Here is a 16228-nt window from a genome sequence, read left to right on the forward strand (position 1 = left end):
ACACACACACACACACACACACACACACACACACACACAGACACAGACACAGACACAAGCAGACAAGTTTGCTATGTCTAAACCTCAAGGGGATCGGATAAATAGTCAGCCCACAGGAAATGATTTGCAGACCTTCTTAGCATAATAACCTATTTACATACTCATCCTCATATGGAACACCTCACAAACACACACATACTCACACACACACAGAAGAACACAATTCCATTTCTCTCTAACACACACCATATGCACATGCACACTCACCGGTACGTACACGCTCACATATGCAAATGTCCGCTGACTCGCATGGAAAACACCCACACACAGTCTCTTTCTCACACACTCACACACTTTTTCAGACAGAGGCTGAGATGACTGTCCCTGTCGGGTTAGGGTTAGGTTATCAGTTACAATTAAAAAAAAAATCTTCTTTGTATTGACTGTAAGCCAACCACTGTAAGATAAAGTCATCTCCAAAAAAATGTACGGGGAAAGTAATCAGAGCCCCCTCTCTGATAACTCTCCCCCGTACTTTTTTTTACGGCTAAACTCCTACACCATCTCCCCTCAGGCTGCCCCTCAAGGAGCAGGTGTTCAGCTCATTCATGGAGAGCACAGCAAGGTCAGCTTCCTCTGCTGCGTTATTGGAAATAACCACACGTGGCGTTATGAGGGCAACCGCAGTGGACTTAACTGTATTCTGAGTGCAATGGCATGTGTCTTCTGTAAGGGTCAGTACTTTCTTTGCCACACTGCAGGAGGACGTGTAATGTGGAAAAAGAGTTCCTATACGTTAATGAACAGTATTTCATTTTGTATGATAAGGGGCTTTAGTTCTCATCAGAATGGTATATGACTTTAACAAGTATGAGGCTTTAAATGTGGGGTATTGTGTGGTAGATTCATTGCAGACACAAGTTCTTATGTGTCAAAAATATGTTTAAATCACACAGTTAGCTTTCAGGGTTGTGTAATAGAACATAATCACAAAATGAAACTAGAGAGCTACAGAAAAGGTTTGAAAAATATATATATCTTATCCAAGTCACAAATTGTACAAGGCAAAAGATTTAAAAACAACTAAAAAGCAAATGGAAAACCAGGATGCCACCTTTCTAGTCAGAACTATAGTATTGTAAATATTTATAGGTACATCTTTTCTTCAATGTAATCTTTCTCATTTCTTTACTTTTGAATTTTACAATTGACTTTTCCCCAGGAATCAATTAAAGTCATCTTATTTGAACTTATGTTGCAATAGATACATTAATAATAATACTGAAATAAACATCACAATATAGCAATTCATAACAGACCCATTCATACGAAACAAATGTGTTGTGTCAAATGCAAGATGACTTGAATTACTTGAATGAATTTTGAACCTGCTGGCAAATTACAAAAGGAGAGCATTAATCCTCACAACCTCCTTCTTACATGAACCTTGTGCTCCTTTTTTCTCACTATTTACTGAGTGGATGACCTAATGCACAGCCTGACATGCTGCAACGATTGTTATATAATATTAAATATATTTGAATAAAATTTTTTTGGTTGGGGGGGATCACATCTCAGTCATTTCTATTTGATGCTGCAGTGAAAGAAACGGCAATACAGAGTATAGCAAATAGTGAGGAATTATTAATGGTCGGTTTCTTTACCGTCTGAGTGGTGATCAATCAGTGATTCACTCAGATGGTTAACGGAGCTTTCCGACTTATTTGGGATGAAAGTGAAAGGACAGAGACTTACTTATTTGACTGAGTGTTGTCCCATAAGGATTACCTTCCCGGCTCCCTGGTTTCCATTTCTCCGCTGTCAGTGAATGCAACAGTAAGTATAACATTTCACACTAACAGAAATTAGGAGCACAGAGAAAAGTAAACATGGGAGAATTTGGGAGCTGGGTATTTTGGGAAAAGAAATCCTGTGTTTGTATTAATATTTCACCTTTGGGAAAACTTCTGTCACTGACAATTTAAAGGGCACGCGGCCAACATTATGTCAATTTGCTGTTACGGTGGTATTTACGACTTTATTGAATTAGGGCAGAAAGTCTGTGGTGGGTCGAGATGCATCGCGGCAAGCGGAGAGGCGAATAGAGGGAGAAAATGAACAGGACGGAAAATCACTATTATTTTTGTTTCAAATGTGTTTCCGTCCACATATGGTCCTTGTTTTGGCCTATATACTGAGAATCTTAGAGCTGACCCATGACCCCGCTCCTCAGACTAACATGATTTGGGCTGTCTCACTTTGAGTCCAATTTGACCCTGTGTCCCCAAAGTTCAAGGGTCACCTGCAGGGAGCAGCAAATTAACCCAATGTGTCAAAGCTGGCATGACACCATGTTCAGCCGAGCTCTGTTGTTTGAATATTCTCCTCATTTCCACTCGCACACATTTAATTTTAAGCTGTCCCTTGTCCAGTCTTTTTTGTGGGTTATTTTAAATTCTACCTCTCTTCAAAATTTATGGCGTGTGACTAATTTCCCCCCTTTAAACCTCCCTCATCCTTTTCTGCTGAAATCCCACCCGTCAACACGGCAATCCCTTTTTTCCCCAATTCTCCTCTGTCTCTTTTTCTTTGACATCTTCTTCCTTTCATTTTGGCAGGACCTCTCCTTCTGATCTTCCTTTCCTTTCTCTAGCCATTTCTCTCTCAGTCAGCCCAAATCTTCTCTCTGTGTCTGTCCCTGCGGTTAAAGACGTTTCAGTTCAGCTGTCACAAATTATGTTCGCCTGCCCAGCTGTCAAAACAGGGGGGTGTCCCTTTCATTCCACCTCACATACTACGAAAGGGGATGGGAGGGAGGAGGGCTTTAACGCCCGTGTTTGGACACATGCAATTATCTCTAATTATTGTTTTTCTTTTCAGTTTCCCTGTCCCGATGGAGGTCCAAAGAGACGAACATGCAATAATCCGCTCCAGTCGTCCAGAATCAGCGGGCCTTCGGAGTCCGGGCTCGGTCCTGGGACTCTGTGGCTTTCATCTCAATGTGAGTCAGGAGTTGATTCAAACATGGAGTGATGGGAGAATTAACCCCTGGGACCAAGCTTTCAATGGGCTCAGCTAAGAGATTATATGTGTTGATGGCAGGCTTTTATATGCACTGGGCTTTCAAAACTTCAGCTGTTAAATCAAGGCACAGGATCGTCACCTTATGTCTTTAGTATATGTACCCCCTCTTCTGTCTCCAGGCACCTCATGTTTCAGCTTTCTACCCTGAAACTGTGTGTGAGACTGAGTAACATTTCCTCTGAAGTGACACGGCCAACAACTTTACAAATTATACCGTACATGTTCAGAGCCGGAGGACTCTCATCAGACTGCCACTGGGAGTTTACGTTCGATGTGCAGCCTCAGATTCCCATGACTGTCACTGAGCCTTTGGGATTCAAGCTCTTCTATAATTGTATGTGAAGATATATGAAATAGTGCTTGAGAGGAAGTGCACACACATGAATGGAGGAACCGAAACGCACAGTTGGTGTGAGAGGAATTGGATCATCCTCGAGATTGTAATTCATTTGAGTTTGAAGCACAAAATCTTTGGTGGTCCTTGCAGGCTTCCAAAGGACTGCAAAAAAAAAAGGAAAATCCCTGTCCGTCTTCGCAGACTTGTACAACATGTTGCACGCATCCTTTGGTTTCAACATCCATGCCGAAGCCAAAGGATGTTTTGGCAAAACAAGAAGCCACACGCCTCAAATGTGACTTACGCAAGGGAAGTGAAGAGGAGGAAGAAAACAAATGATTAGACGACAAGTAACAGTAAATGAGAGAACGCAGAATAGGAGACAACTAAAGTTACTGGTTTGCATTTCCATTTCTTCTGGTTCATAAGAATATGGCGTCTGGCTTAACCTCCTTCAGCCTGACCTGTTACATGTCAACCCTCACTTTCCTGGAAATGCTCCCTGCTGAGACTGTTCATACGTCATCTTTAAGGCCTGAACCAACCAACATTTAAAATAGCTACATTTTGTGGTGAAATCTCAATGAAATTCTCTCATCTATGCAAATTCTTTGCGTCAAGATTAACCTTTCATCATAATAGCAATCCGTCTTGAGAGGGCTGACCTTTAAGGGAACGGAGAGCCAGAGAATCAAAAATGTAGGAAGCTATTGTAACGTGTTAGCACGTCCACTGGATGACCACTTTTATTTAACCTACCTCTTTTGGAGTACAATCTGCACTATAAAAGAGACAAGGTATTTAGACCAAAGTCGGTGGTATAAATATGTCCCTCAATTGAATAAATTGTGTGAAATGTATTGTCAGATAAACGACCGCGCTAATTACCTTGCTAACTGACAGTTAGCATGATCGCTAGCTCAGAAAGTGTTATCCTCTTCGTCGTTATTGAATAAAATGACGTTCAATTCTGAAAATAAATGTCAGGGCAATAAACGGCACAGTAGCCTACAGATAAAATAGAAAAATGCTAGTGTTAGCCATTAGCTCACCAGCTACAGTCCTTTACTAAACATAGTAAGTCTGTCTGGTGTGACCTGGCCTTAATTTGCACAATATGGTTGAAATCATCACAGTAGCTTACTACTAAATCCGTTTTCTGCGATCAATATATGTATCTCAATATGGCAAATGTATGCCAAATCATATATAAATGTTCAAATCAATGAGCCTTTCACAGGAATATAAGAAAGACAGCATGGTTGGCTCATATGTGATTTAACGGCTGATGATATGTCATCATCATGACATACCCAGACCTCATATTACTTTATAATATAGACTACTGTAATGTACATTACATGGACCACCGAGGTAAGTATATGGTACATTCACAGAGTGTGCTTCTTTTTGTGTGGAATCATTTTGCCTCTGTAAAAGTCATCTATGTCACTAAAAACCACTAAAGCGAGTTCTGCCTCCATGTGCTTGATGCATTGCGACCTCAATCCTCGCCTCGGGAATTTATTTACAGAGCCAAAATTACATTTGTGGAGCAAGTGTTTGATAGACATTTAAAAATCAACCGATTATTTTGTGCAAATGTGAAAAATCCGGAAAAGCTTAATTCTTTTAACCTTAAAGCTGTATTGACAGATTTTTTTGGGCACTTTGGGCTGAAAAAAAACAAAGAAGCCATAAACAAAACTCCGACCAATCACCCTATTAAGTTGATATGCAACATGTAAGCTAACAGCTGCCTATTTTCACATCCAGCATATTGGAAGTAACATTAGCATTCATTTAGAGTTGTGTTTGTGGTAACCTAGTGAATGTAAGTCCGATATTCACACATCTTTTAACACATAGTAACATATGTGGGCTTTTTTGAGCTTTTTTGCTGAAAACAGCTGCCTGGCAATGCTAATGTGAGCGGTGTGAACGAACCAAAACAATAAGTTTTGGGCAAAAAACAACGAGTTAAAATATGTCATATCTGTAGAGCTATGAGCAAGAGAGATGATGATTCTCTGTGGAACTAAAAGTAAACAGAGCATTCTTATTTCATTTGAGCCAATGATAATACCCCACACACGGTGCAGACCCATGTGATACTGAGCTTTGTGCTGCTATGTCTCCCAGCCCGACCCCCTTCCCGTCTTCACTTTGTCACAAAGGTGGTACCTCTTGGTTGGTGTCACCCCCCCCGCCCCCATGCCTTCCCATCCTCTAAATCCTCTCTCCTACGGTCTGATCCACCCTTTTTTGTGTCCTGAGTCTATAGTGGAGACATTACATGGCAAATCTCCATTGTCCAGTCTAGGGCTCTGTGTGTAATCTCTCTTGTCAAAGGGAATATTCAGCGATTAGCACCCCGCAAATTACAAGGCCCCCATTAACTGCTAACAGGGCTTCATCAGAACCACCCACACTACCGGGACCTTCAACCTCTCACCCCTGACACCTGGAACTTTCTCACGTCGGCTCACTGAGCACAGATTTATTTCTCAATCAGACATGCTCCTCTTTTTGTGTCTTCCAGAGTAAGACAGGGTGATTAAAGAGTTGCAGTGGTAGTTTGGAGGAAGAAAAAGATCCTTCCAGCGACTGGCATCAAAGTGGCATCGTGCAGTAAGTAGCAGGTTGTCATTGCCTGCCTGACATCATACTTGCCACACTTGAAGCCTCCGATCTTCAAGACTGTTGTAATGGTGAGGAAGACAAGGTAAGATGTCAGTCAGCAGCCCCCGTGCTGAGTTATCACAAGACCACCCACCTGTTAAATATGTTGGACAAACAGAACAGAAGAGTTTCTATGTGTAATATCTAGCAGATGGGGATCGGCTGGCTGAGAAGGCACATACGAATGGGGTCGCCTACGATGCTGGTCAACTGGTCATTTCTCCCGGCCCATTAACCACCTGGGATCGCTATGTTTTGTCAGCTTTTTCAGAGTTTTAAGTTTCATTCGCAGTGCTTTGAAATCAAACACACCCGCCCCACACACGCCCAGAAACAAACCTTTCTCTGACAAACACACATAACTGACGCCCAACCACCTCACACGCATTCATACATACATACATACATAAATACATACTTACATACTTACATACGCATTTACGCAAATATGCATTCACATAATGCATGCTTACATACATGTTGACACAGTAGATATTAGAGATATTAATTCATATTTCGTTTTTTACATTTTCTAGAGTTTGTTTTAGTCACTTTTTGGCCGTTCTTGCCCGCATTGGCTTCAGGGCTTGTTGGCCTTTCAGACAGTTGGTCAGACTCAAATATCTCAACAACTACCAGATGGATTGCCGTGAAATTTTAAACAGAAATTTGTGGTTCCCAGACAATTACTCCTAATAATGTGAGTCCCTGACTTTTAGTGGCACCGTAAGGTTCACATTTGTGGTTGAAATATCTCGTCAGCTGTTGGACGAATTGCCATGAAATTTGGTTCAAACATTCGTCTCATCCCTCAGGGTGTTTTGTAAAAACGTTGCCGATCCTCTGATCAAATACCTGCCAAACTGACCTCTCTTCCGCTTTACTTTGTATTTAATGCTACTTATCAAATGTTAGCATGGCAACACTTTAAATCTAAAATGATGAACATGGTAAATATTATACCTGTTAAAGATCAGCATGTTAACATTGTCATTGTGAGCATTGTTGCATGTATCATGCTGACTTTAGCATTTCTCTCAAAGCTCCGCTGTGAATGAGTACAGCTTCAGAGAGCTGCAAACTCTTAGTGTAGTTGTGTTAACTGAAAACTCTGCATTGTCAAATCTAACTTTGTCTGTCCAAATTTGCAGCTACTGATGTGACTGACTTTTGGCACATTTTTCTGGTTTACCAACATCACAGTAAAGATATGATAACATAATGCATGGCATCTTGGGTTTTTGCTCACTGTCTGTAATGTAGTGCAATAGGGTTAGCTGGTCCACCTTAAAGTTGGTCCACCTTAAGTGAGCCTAATCAGGTTCCAATGGGCACCTGGTGTAGCTCATTCATGCTCCTCCTATAATTGGCCAGCAAGGTAGACAGATATACTACATGTGAGATTTGTAATGGTAGGGAAACTGTTGAACATATGCTCATAAGTTGTAAGCAGAGACAGATTGACAGGGCGGTAGAAATGGAAAGGGAGTGGAGCGTCAACGGACTGTTAGAGACAGGGGATAAACAAGTTTTATTATTTAAATGATACAGGTTTCATATCCAATATGAGTTCTTATCCTTTCTTTCTTTTTGTATGATGGTTGTTTAAAGGCATGACATTACTCACTCCGGTACAGTAGGCGGCGGCATGCACGTCAAACATTGTTTTAGAGCCACCATTAAAACTAAAGAAGAAGAACCCTCAGGTTGTAAAGGCAGTGCGGTGAGTTCATTGGAAGTGGTTGTTCAAGCAGTTTTTTTTCTGTTGCACATGGAGAGGTTGCGTTTCGATGGAGGGTCTAGCTCGTCCACACAGGAAGGGAGAAAAACATGCTACGGAGCAATGGGGCCTCTGCAAAATACCCTCGGGAACAAACTTGTTTTGGTGGAACGTGTGTATGTTCAAAAGTTGTTTTAGTTATGCAACAGAAAACTCAGATTGGACAGATAAGCTTCTTTCCAACCAAGTAGGTACAGGAACGTAGTTATGGGAAGAGTCCACTTCTAAACAGTTCTACTAACTACTCTCCCCCAAAACGGTTTATTCCATTTGCATTCACTCTGGCCAAGTGGCCATAGGAACTGACCTTTATTATTATAACACAGCCATCTAACCACCACTATGCGGGGGGGAAAAGGGAAAAGACGCTGCCTGCCCTGAAGTAGGAGCTGAAAGAGTTAGGGGAACTGTGGCCAGAGGAACTTAATAATCACCAAATTGGTCCCGTTGGAACATGAGCTCCTCCTGTTGAAAAGCGGCTTTAGTCTAGCTGTCTCGATTTACCCTGCAGAGATCTGTAAAAAAGTTAACCATAGTCCTCATAATTCAACCAAAGTTTAAAATGCCAACAGAAAGTCCAAGGCAACAGATAACTGGCCTAAATGAGTGAAATCCCGCGGATTCTGTCTGCAACGGAGCAGTCCCAGAATAAATAGACTAGGGTAAACCCTAAGACCCTCTTTTAACACACACACACAGTGCTTTTGGTCATTTCCACTGTTTTGTTTTCTTGCAGTGCTACTGCTGTTTTGCCTAGGTGTTATTTTTTATGTATTTTAATTCTGTGTTAATTTACCAGAGGATCTTTTAGTACTAAGTGTCAAATCTCCGATCTATCCATCCTAATGTTTCTTTCTGTGTTTTAGGCTGGACATTTTACTACCAAGGGGGGGCTCAGAGGCCTGTTCAAGCAGGAGCCTAACAGGTAGAGTGACCACTACTTTTATTACATGGTTGAGTGTTGTTTGCTGTGTTTGCACCTTGCACTTTTATTTTTTTGTTTTGTGTGTAATTTAAACTACCTTTTGCATTGGTCCAGAGAGGGCCTACCACTAAATTTCCCCAGCTCGGTAGTCAGCGACCCTCCAGCCTGACTAGCAGCTTTTAGTTCACCCGGTGCTCTTTCGATTATGTTTGGCTTCAGTTTCACCTGACCTTGTTTTTGATTTACACAATCTTACTTTCAACAATAGGGAATTGTTTCCATTCCCTGTTTTTAGAAGTATTAGTGGTTGCGTTTATCAGTATATTAATATTGTTCCTAATTTGGAAACCCAATCCCTTATTATATTGCATGGGTAAAATGTCTGAAACTGTCCTCAGGCCTTGGTCACAGAGTTTGGGAATAGCATGATAGAATATGCTGCACGTGTGATGTTGCTATACAGAGTCCTTTTTTCACAATTTAAAGAAACAAGGGAAATTTAACTGGAAAATCAAGGGTTCACAAGGTGAACTTAACACTGTGATAGACTCTGATCGTGTCACACACCCACTGAACCCACATGTGAAGATCTTGTGTGCCTTTGGCAGTGAATTAAAGACAGATTTAAGTGATAAGTGCAGGAAACTTCCAGGATGAAAGAGAAGCTAGTTGCCACTTTCCCTTCAAAAGCTGCAACATCTTACGGTTCACCTTTTTAGTCTGTCGTAGAAATCACTGCTGAGAGTTCAATTATGATAAGACATGAAAAAATACAAAGGAAACTGATACTCTTCAGAGATCTCATGGTGTCCAGACTGCACAAGGAAATGAGTTATATTCCCAAATGCTGAAGAGCAATTGTTGGAAAGAATGCTGATCATTATCAGGTGTAGAAGATGCAGTCTTAAGTTTTAACACATTGTCAACCAAAACGTCAGTGTCTCATTGTGCTTTCAGAATATGACGTCCAGTTTAATAAGAATCCGAATCAGAAAATTTTTATTGATCCTCAAAGGTAAATTCTGTGTTACAGTTGCAAGAAGTATATAAATATCAGAGTAGAAATATAAATTAAAGAAATATGAGTGTGGATTAAATGGATAATGTTATTTATTTTGTAAAAAGCTCAAAGGGGCCGTTTTTGAACCAACATTTTACAAATGTTACTATGACAATCAGTCCAGGAGTTTGTGTTTTATTGTATTGCACTACCGGTGGTGAGTTGAGGTGGAGGCAGTGAAATTTAATCCTAGCAATATTGTAGGAAATCCGCCCCTAAAAATGCCAACATTTCGTCTTTCACAGTTTCTTAGGCTGTCAGCAAGTGTGTGGCCTTCGTTCGCTGTTGGTTTATTATTGAATCATTTAAGAATTACTTTCAACGTATACCTTTTTTTTTAATTTATGGTTTTCTTTGAAGTGATGGGTTCAGAGTCACACTAAAGATGAAGCTGTAGGAGAACTAGGAATGGGTTTACAAACATGATAACCGTTAATAAAATCCCTTTATTTCTTTCAGACTGTACTATACATATTGTTCTATCATTTTATTCACCACATGTATGTGTGGATTTTTTATTGTTTTTTTTTTACATGAAACAATTGCATCCTTATGTTGCAGACCTTATTGAACTACATGGTTTATTCTCATCTAAACAGTTACCAACTTTGGTAAAAAGATTAAAAACAAAATCTTGTTTGAGTCTTCTGATCACCCATCCGCTTCACACACACACACTCTCTCTCTCAACGGGAAAACACTTTAGCCAAATCACAGTTGCATCTGGATTTTCTCAATTGTTTTGCTTTACAGCCCCTTCAGCATAGCTATAGATCATATTCTCCCATGAGAGAATATCAGTCTGAGCTTTTAGGCACCTACTTTGATCTTAGCTGACCAGAATTTAACCCACTAAACAACACATTCATCAATAACATATTTAGACTTGGTAAATAACACTCAACATACATTTGGAAACACTTTGAAATATCAATGTCAAAAGTTGAACGTGATTGTGGCCTATATAAACTCGGCACTGACATTTTACAAAGCATCATTGCATCCAAACTGAACATTAAAGCGTTGTTAAAATGTATACAACTCAGGTCATCCATGTTTTACCAGAACTCAATTGATGAAATGGGTCCTACTGCAACAACCCAGAGTTTTAGTCAGGCAATATGTCATATTGCCTGCTGAAGACATGTCACCTACACTCACTGCCATGTTAAAGCGTAACTCTCGCCAATGCTTTTTGTGAATGTACCAAAGTCAAACTTTCGTATTGGAAGCACCACTTTTAAGATTGACTGTATTCTTGTTTCCGGTCATGGTCTTTTGAATGGGAGTACTAGGGCCACTACTATGATCACATCAAAATCACTATTTTTAAAACTCTAAGAAGGCTCGACACAACATGAAACTTTGCTCCAAGTATCACCTGGGACTCTACACATGAACTCGAGCACTGAGAACATTGTTTGTGTATACAGTTGACTAAAGATTTTGAAAAACTCACTTAGCTGCTGTTGTTTCCGCTCGCAGCCAGCTTTGCTGGTAAAAAAGTGTCGATCTCCGGATGCGAATGAACCCACTCCATAGGAGGAAATGTCATTCTTATATGAGGCTCCTTTTTTAACTACAAAAAACAAATTATTTTACATTTTTTATGGAACTAAGCTTTAGGCGCTTCCCATCTTCACTCTCCTCCCTCGACTGTTTGCTAGATAGACGGCGACCGGAAAAACCAACAACTACAGTGAGTTGGTAAAACCTTTCTTTTCAGTAAACTCTGTGTACACAATTGTCTCAACGCTGGAGTTCCTGTGTAGAGTCCCTGGCGAGCAAAGTTTCATGTTGTGTCGAGCCTTCTTAGTGCTTCAAAAATAGCTATCACAGTAGTGTCGCTAGCACTTCCATTCAAAGGCCATTTGACCGAAAACAAGAATACGGTGAATCTTAAAACTGGCGCTTCCATCCTAATTATGCTTTTAAACAAAAGTTTGACTTGGGTACATTCACAAAAAGACCCATGTTGCATTTTGGCGAGAGTTAGGCTTTAAGCAACAATTTCTATGACAGCAAATTTGTGGCATCAATCTTCACATGTGTGTGGTTTGGTTAGATGATTGCAACGTGTTGGCTTCTCCTCTCATGAGAACTTTGTTGAGAACCATAGTCTGTCTGAAGGGCGCAGAGGACCACACTCCAAGCCCCAACCATCTGCTCTGCTCCATATCGATTATTTCCATAAAATGTTATTATGAAGCTAATTGTGCTCCTGTACTTCAGATCAGATTGCCAGCATATGAAAGTCAATAAAATGTGGTATTTGTGGGCTTGAGGATAAATCCACTTCAACATAAATGATCTAACAGCCCCCTCACTTACTAACTTAACTGTGTGGCGTGTGAACATTGCAAAACCTTCTGGCTGAGAAATGATCGATTTTACCCCCATAGCAAGGGCGTGTGAGAGTCTCTTTAAGCCAAATGTGCACAGACTAATGGTTATGGTGCAGCACAAGTAGTTAATGCTCACTTAACTGAGCATGATAAAAGTAGATAAAAGTGTTGATTACTAAAAGTATAATTTGATAGGCAGCATGCAGGCCAAGTGGATAAAAAGATAATCACTAAGAACCATTATCTATCTAAATAATGGTAAAAAGAAGTCCTTCACAAACTCAGAAGAATTGTACAACATCCTTTTGGTGAAGAAAGCTTAGTGTTGGTGTATGGGAGGCCAGCTGTGCAGTGTGCCGCTCTGATGAAGATATTGCGCGGTAAACAGTTCCAGCCTCCTCCTGGAGCTCGAGATCGTTGCAGTAAAATGGCACACGGAGAATGTGAGCTGTGCGCACCCCAGCTGAGAGCCACTGCTATCAGATGTAGGGCGCAAACCGCACAGTGTGGGACCATGTGGGGCGGACCACCCATGAGTGTGCCTCCCCCATTTTGCCTGGCTGCAGCTGGAAGAGACACAATGCTGGAGCATGGGAACCGAGCGCCAGCCATCAGCCGCGGAGCTGGTCCTTAAACTGGGGATATTTCTGGTTTAGCAAATGAGGATAGTCTCACCCGACTTTCGGTGCTTGCACAGTTTTTTTGGGGGGGGGGGCTTTCCTTCGCTGTAATGCTGTTCTGAGTCTTTATTTGTTTAAGAAACGTCCTCTGGGAGTTTCAGACGTGCTGTTGAAACTGATGCAGCCTGGGATGGGAGATATTATTTTAGTTTTGACAGTCCTGAGACAAGGATTAATGACCCAAGTTAAAGGAGACAATTGGGTTTTAATTAGTTTTAGGTTTTTGTATTTTTTTTTTTTTAGTCAAATTTGTTCCAAGACATTTGACATTAAAGGTCAAATCCAACCGGTTCTGTGCTTTACATCTGAAACCTCTAATCTCAAAGTTGCTCGTACTGATGCCGCTTGATTTTAACATTAAAGCACCATTTCAAGAACCTTAAAGTAATCTGCTAATCACTTTCCTGCTATAACCATTTGTCAGTGTGGATCATAAACCCCATCATCCCCGCCCGCTGTCACTTTCAACCGTGTTTATAAAAAAAAAAAGCCTTTTGTTCAAAATGTTGAAACCCAAAGCCGAAGCACTCGGCTCCGATGTTTAGGTTAAGTAACCCCCTGGGTTAATAAACTAAACAAAGGTAAACCGTGCAAAATGGCCACAATGAAATCCAGGCTAAGTAAACGAAGCAGAGTTTACAAGATACAAGGGGCTGGGGCCGCATGCGTGAAACTTTAATGTGAAACAGGTGATGAATGTGTTTTTACTCTAATAAAGAGGCTCTGAGGGAGAATCCTGGTGAAGAAAAGATGATTGAAATTCCCATCACAAACCCATATGTAGGGATGTTTAGTGCACTTGGTTGCAGTATATGAGTATGTCCACGATGGAGCAATAGCCCGTAGATGTTATCAGTACCGCATTTGATCAAACACCATGGCTTTGGCATAAGCCTGGGCTTATATTATGGTTGTTCACTAAATTATTCGCTAAGTCTTAGCCAGGCGTGAAGTTAAACTGTCTAAACACCAGTTCTGGCAATCACCTTCAATGAGAACCTGTAGCTCATCGTTTTCACCCTGCTTGATTTATGTCTTATTTGAGAGATTATCCGTGGAGTCTCCTGAGAGTTTGCCTTCACTTTAAGTGCGTTATTACATTCAGGTTTTACCCTTTTTCATTTTCAGTCAGGGGAACAAACAGTGCGCGTGGAGCAACTCCAGAGAAAATATGAACCCCAAGAACAACAAAAGGGTTCTTTTTAACTTCTTCAAACCACATCTCCCAATAAAAGCTGAACAAACATACCCTGCCACTTGCGAGCGGCTGCTGTCCAGCGAGTTTCACAGAAAAAGGGCTCTCTTTTCAAAGGGGGGGCTTATGGGACTAATGAAAACTTCACCTTAACTGAAATAATAAAAAGCACACCACCCAAACACTGGTGATTTGTTCCTCTGTGTAGTGTTTTCTCTGGGCCTTGGCTCATCATTCTTATTGCTTTGAAAAAACCCAAAGCACATTTCAAGACTTTCAGCTTGTGTTTTGTGGCCTTTTGATTCTTTTAGGGGAATAATGTGATTTTAAAAGATGTCAAATGTGCTACGAAGTGTAGTAAACCGCATTGTTGTTGGTCTACAACAAAACCTGGCTGCAAGGGGAAAAGACTCGAGGCCCGTGACAAAACCGGGGACATCTTTCCCCTGATCTCCTCCTGGGGAAGACAAAGCAGGTTTAACGGTGTATGAAAAAAGAGTGGCCTGTGAATGGTTACTGTTCAATTTGTATTTGGTTCCCCGCTGGTTGCAGAGCTGAGATCAGAGCCGAAAGTGAAAACACATGGCGAGGGTCAGCAGGATCAGAGGACCACCAAACACACGGCAGAGAAAAAGGGGGAAAAAAGCAATGGGAACTTGTGTGAAGAAATGGATTGAATAAACAGAGTCTGCAATCGCCTGCACCCTATTATCCTATAATTTACACTGCATGGGAGCTTGGAAACGCAGGCTGTTAAAGGCAACCATTGGTTTCCACTGAAAAGTGGCATTCCACACCTCATGCCAATCAAAAGGCCAGGCATGATAGTCCGAGACAAGTTTAGAATTCTTTACGGCCTAATGTGTTTATTTTAAATATCACAGGGAAATTATTACATCAGCGGTAAGCAATGTCTTCAGAAACAGCTGGACCTTTTGAAGTTTCCAGCAGCAAAAACATACATTTAATTACATAATAACTTTGAAAATTGTATTTGTACAGTCAATAGTGTGGATTAAATGTGGAAGTATGAGATTGGGCAAAAAAAAATTGTCTGTACCATGACAAAATAAACTTCAGAGGGAGGAAAGGCCCAGAAAATAACTAGAGACTAAGAATTAGAGCATTGGTTTGGCACAGAGCTCAGCAACAGCCCCCCCTCCACTCCTTGGCCCTGATGAATGTCAGCTCACTTCTTCCACCTCGCTTTAATTACCGCTCTGTGCACTCCGTCCCCTCCAATCTAGCGCAGAACGAGCGCCAGTGAGCTCAACAGTAGTGAAAACAATTCTCGAATCTCTTGAAAGATGTCCTATATGTTTCCAGAGGGAGCCTGCTGCCAATTATTTCTGCACATCTGCTAACCAAGAGCCAGCCGAGGAGAGTGTGTGCTGTCGCTGTGCTCCATGGTGCAGCAAGCTGAATTGGATGGATGTGACATCAGTGTTTGAAAAGAAAACAGCTGATCCACTTTGATTAACTGATCTAATTGCATGGAGAGTTAGAAAGCCTCGCATTACACGGCAAGATAGTGCAGTTAAGCTTTATGAGGTTCCCGCAAGACCCAAAAAAGGCTAGGAATGTTAGTACTTTTAACAAAACATCCACCTAAAGGAGACTCAGGTTTATTCTGTTGCTTATCTTTTGAATGCATTCAGTAAAAAGCAAGCCTTTCGTTTTCACCTCCCCCTGTGGATCTGGGACTGAGGGCTAATTGGAGTCAGTGTTGTCCCATTTGAGAATGGAGCCGATTACTGCGTTCTCTCATCTGTTTGGTTTGATGGGCATTGGCGGAGGTTATCCAGCCTTTGAATTCTTTCTGCTTATTTATCCAACAGCTGGGCAAATACCCACAGCCCTTCTGCATCAGGGCTCATTTTTAAACATTTAGAAAAGACAGGGCCCAGTGTTTATGCCTCCATCTTCCTTCACATCTGCACTTAATATTATTTTGCAGACTTTACGCAGAACAAGGGCTCGATCCTTTGTTATGACAGGAAGATATTTTGAACTTTTTGAGGATTAATACTGTTTGCTTTCCTGCTCACTCCCTTCAAAACAGCTTCAGGGTTTCAATAGGTTAAAGCTGAAATCCGTAACTGAATTTGGCAAGCCTGGTACATGGGATATTGTTTTCAAT

General features: G+C 41.1%; 2 long non-coding RNA genes across 2 annotated transcripts in view; one reads left to right on the top strand and one right to left on the bottom strand.

Moving 5' to 3' along the window:
* Nucleotides 1–11670, top strand: part of LOC116704702 (uncharacterized) — a 24576-nt gene extending 12906 nt beyond the window's left edge. Inside the window, exons 3-4 of the long non-coding RNA XR_004335762.1 lie at nucleotides 4796–4799; nucleotides 11536–11670. This is a non-coding gene — a long non-coding RNA (uncharacterized LOC116704702). The remainder of the gene's footprint in view (nucleotides 1–4795; nucleotides 4800–11535) is intronic.
* On the bottom strand, nucleotides 8264–14093 carry LOC116704701 (uncharacterized). The gene is made up of 3 exons (XR_004335761.1): nucleotides 14080–14093; nucleotides 11561–11562; nucleotides 8264–8342 (listed from the first exon to the last, which is right to left on the bottom strand). It is a non-coding gene; the product is annotated as an uncharacterized LOC116704701 (long non-coding RNA).
* Between the last annotated feature and the right edge of the window lie 2135 nt (nucleotides 14094–16228).

This window comes from Etheostoma spectabile, chromosome 16 (assembly GCF_008692095.1).
Source record: "Etheostoma spectabile isolate EspeVRDwgs_2016 chromosome 16, UIUC_Espe_1.0, whole genome shotgun sequence".
Lineage (NCBI taxonomy): Eukaryota > Metazoa > Chordata > Actinopteri > Perciformes > Percidae > Etheostoma > Etheostoma spectabile.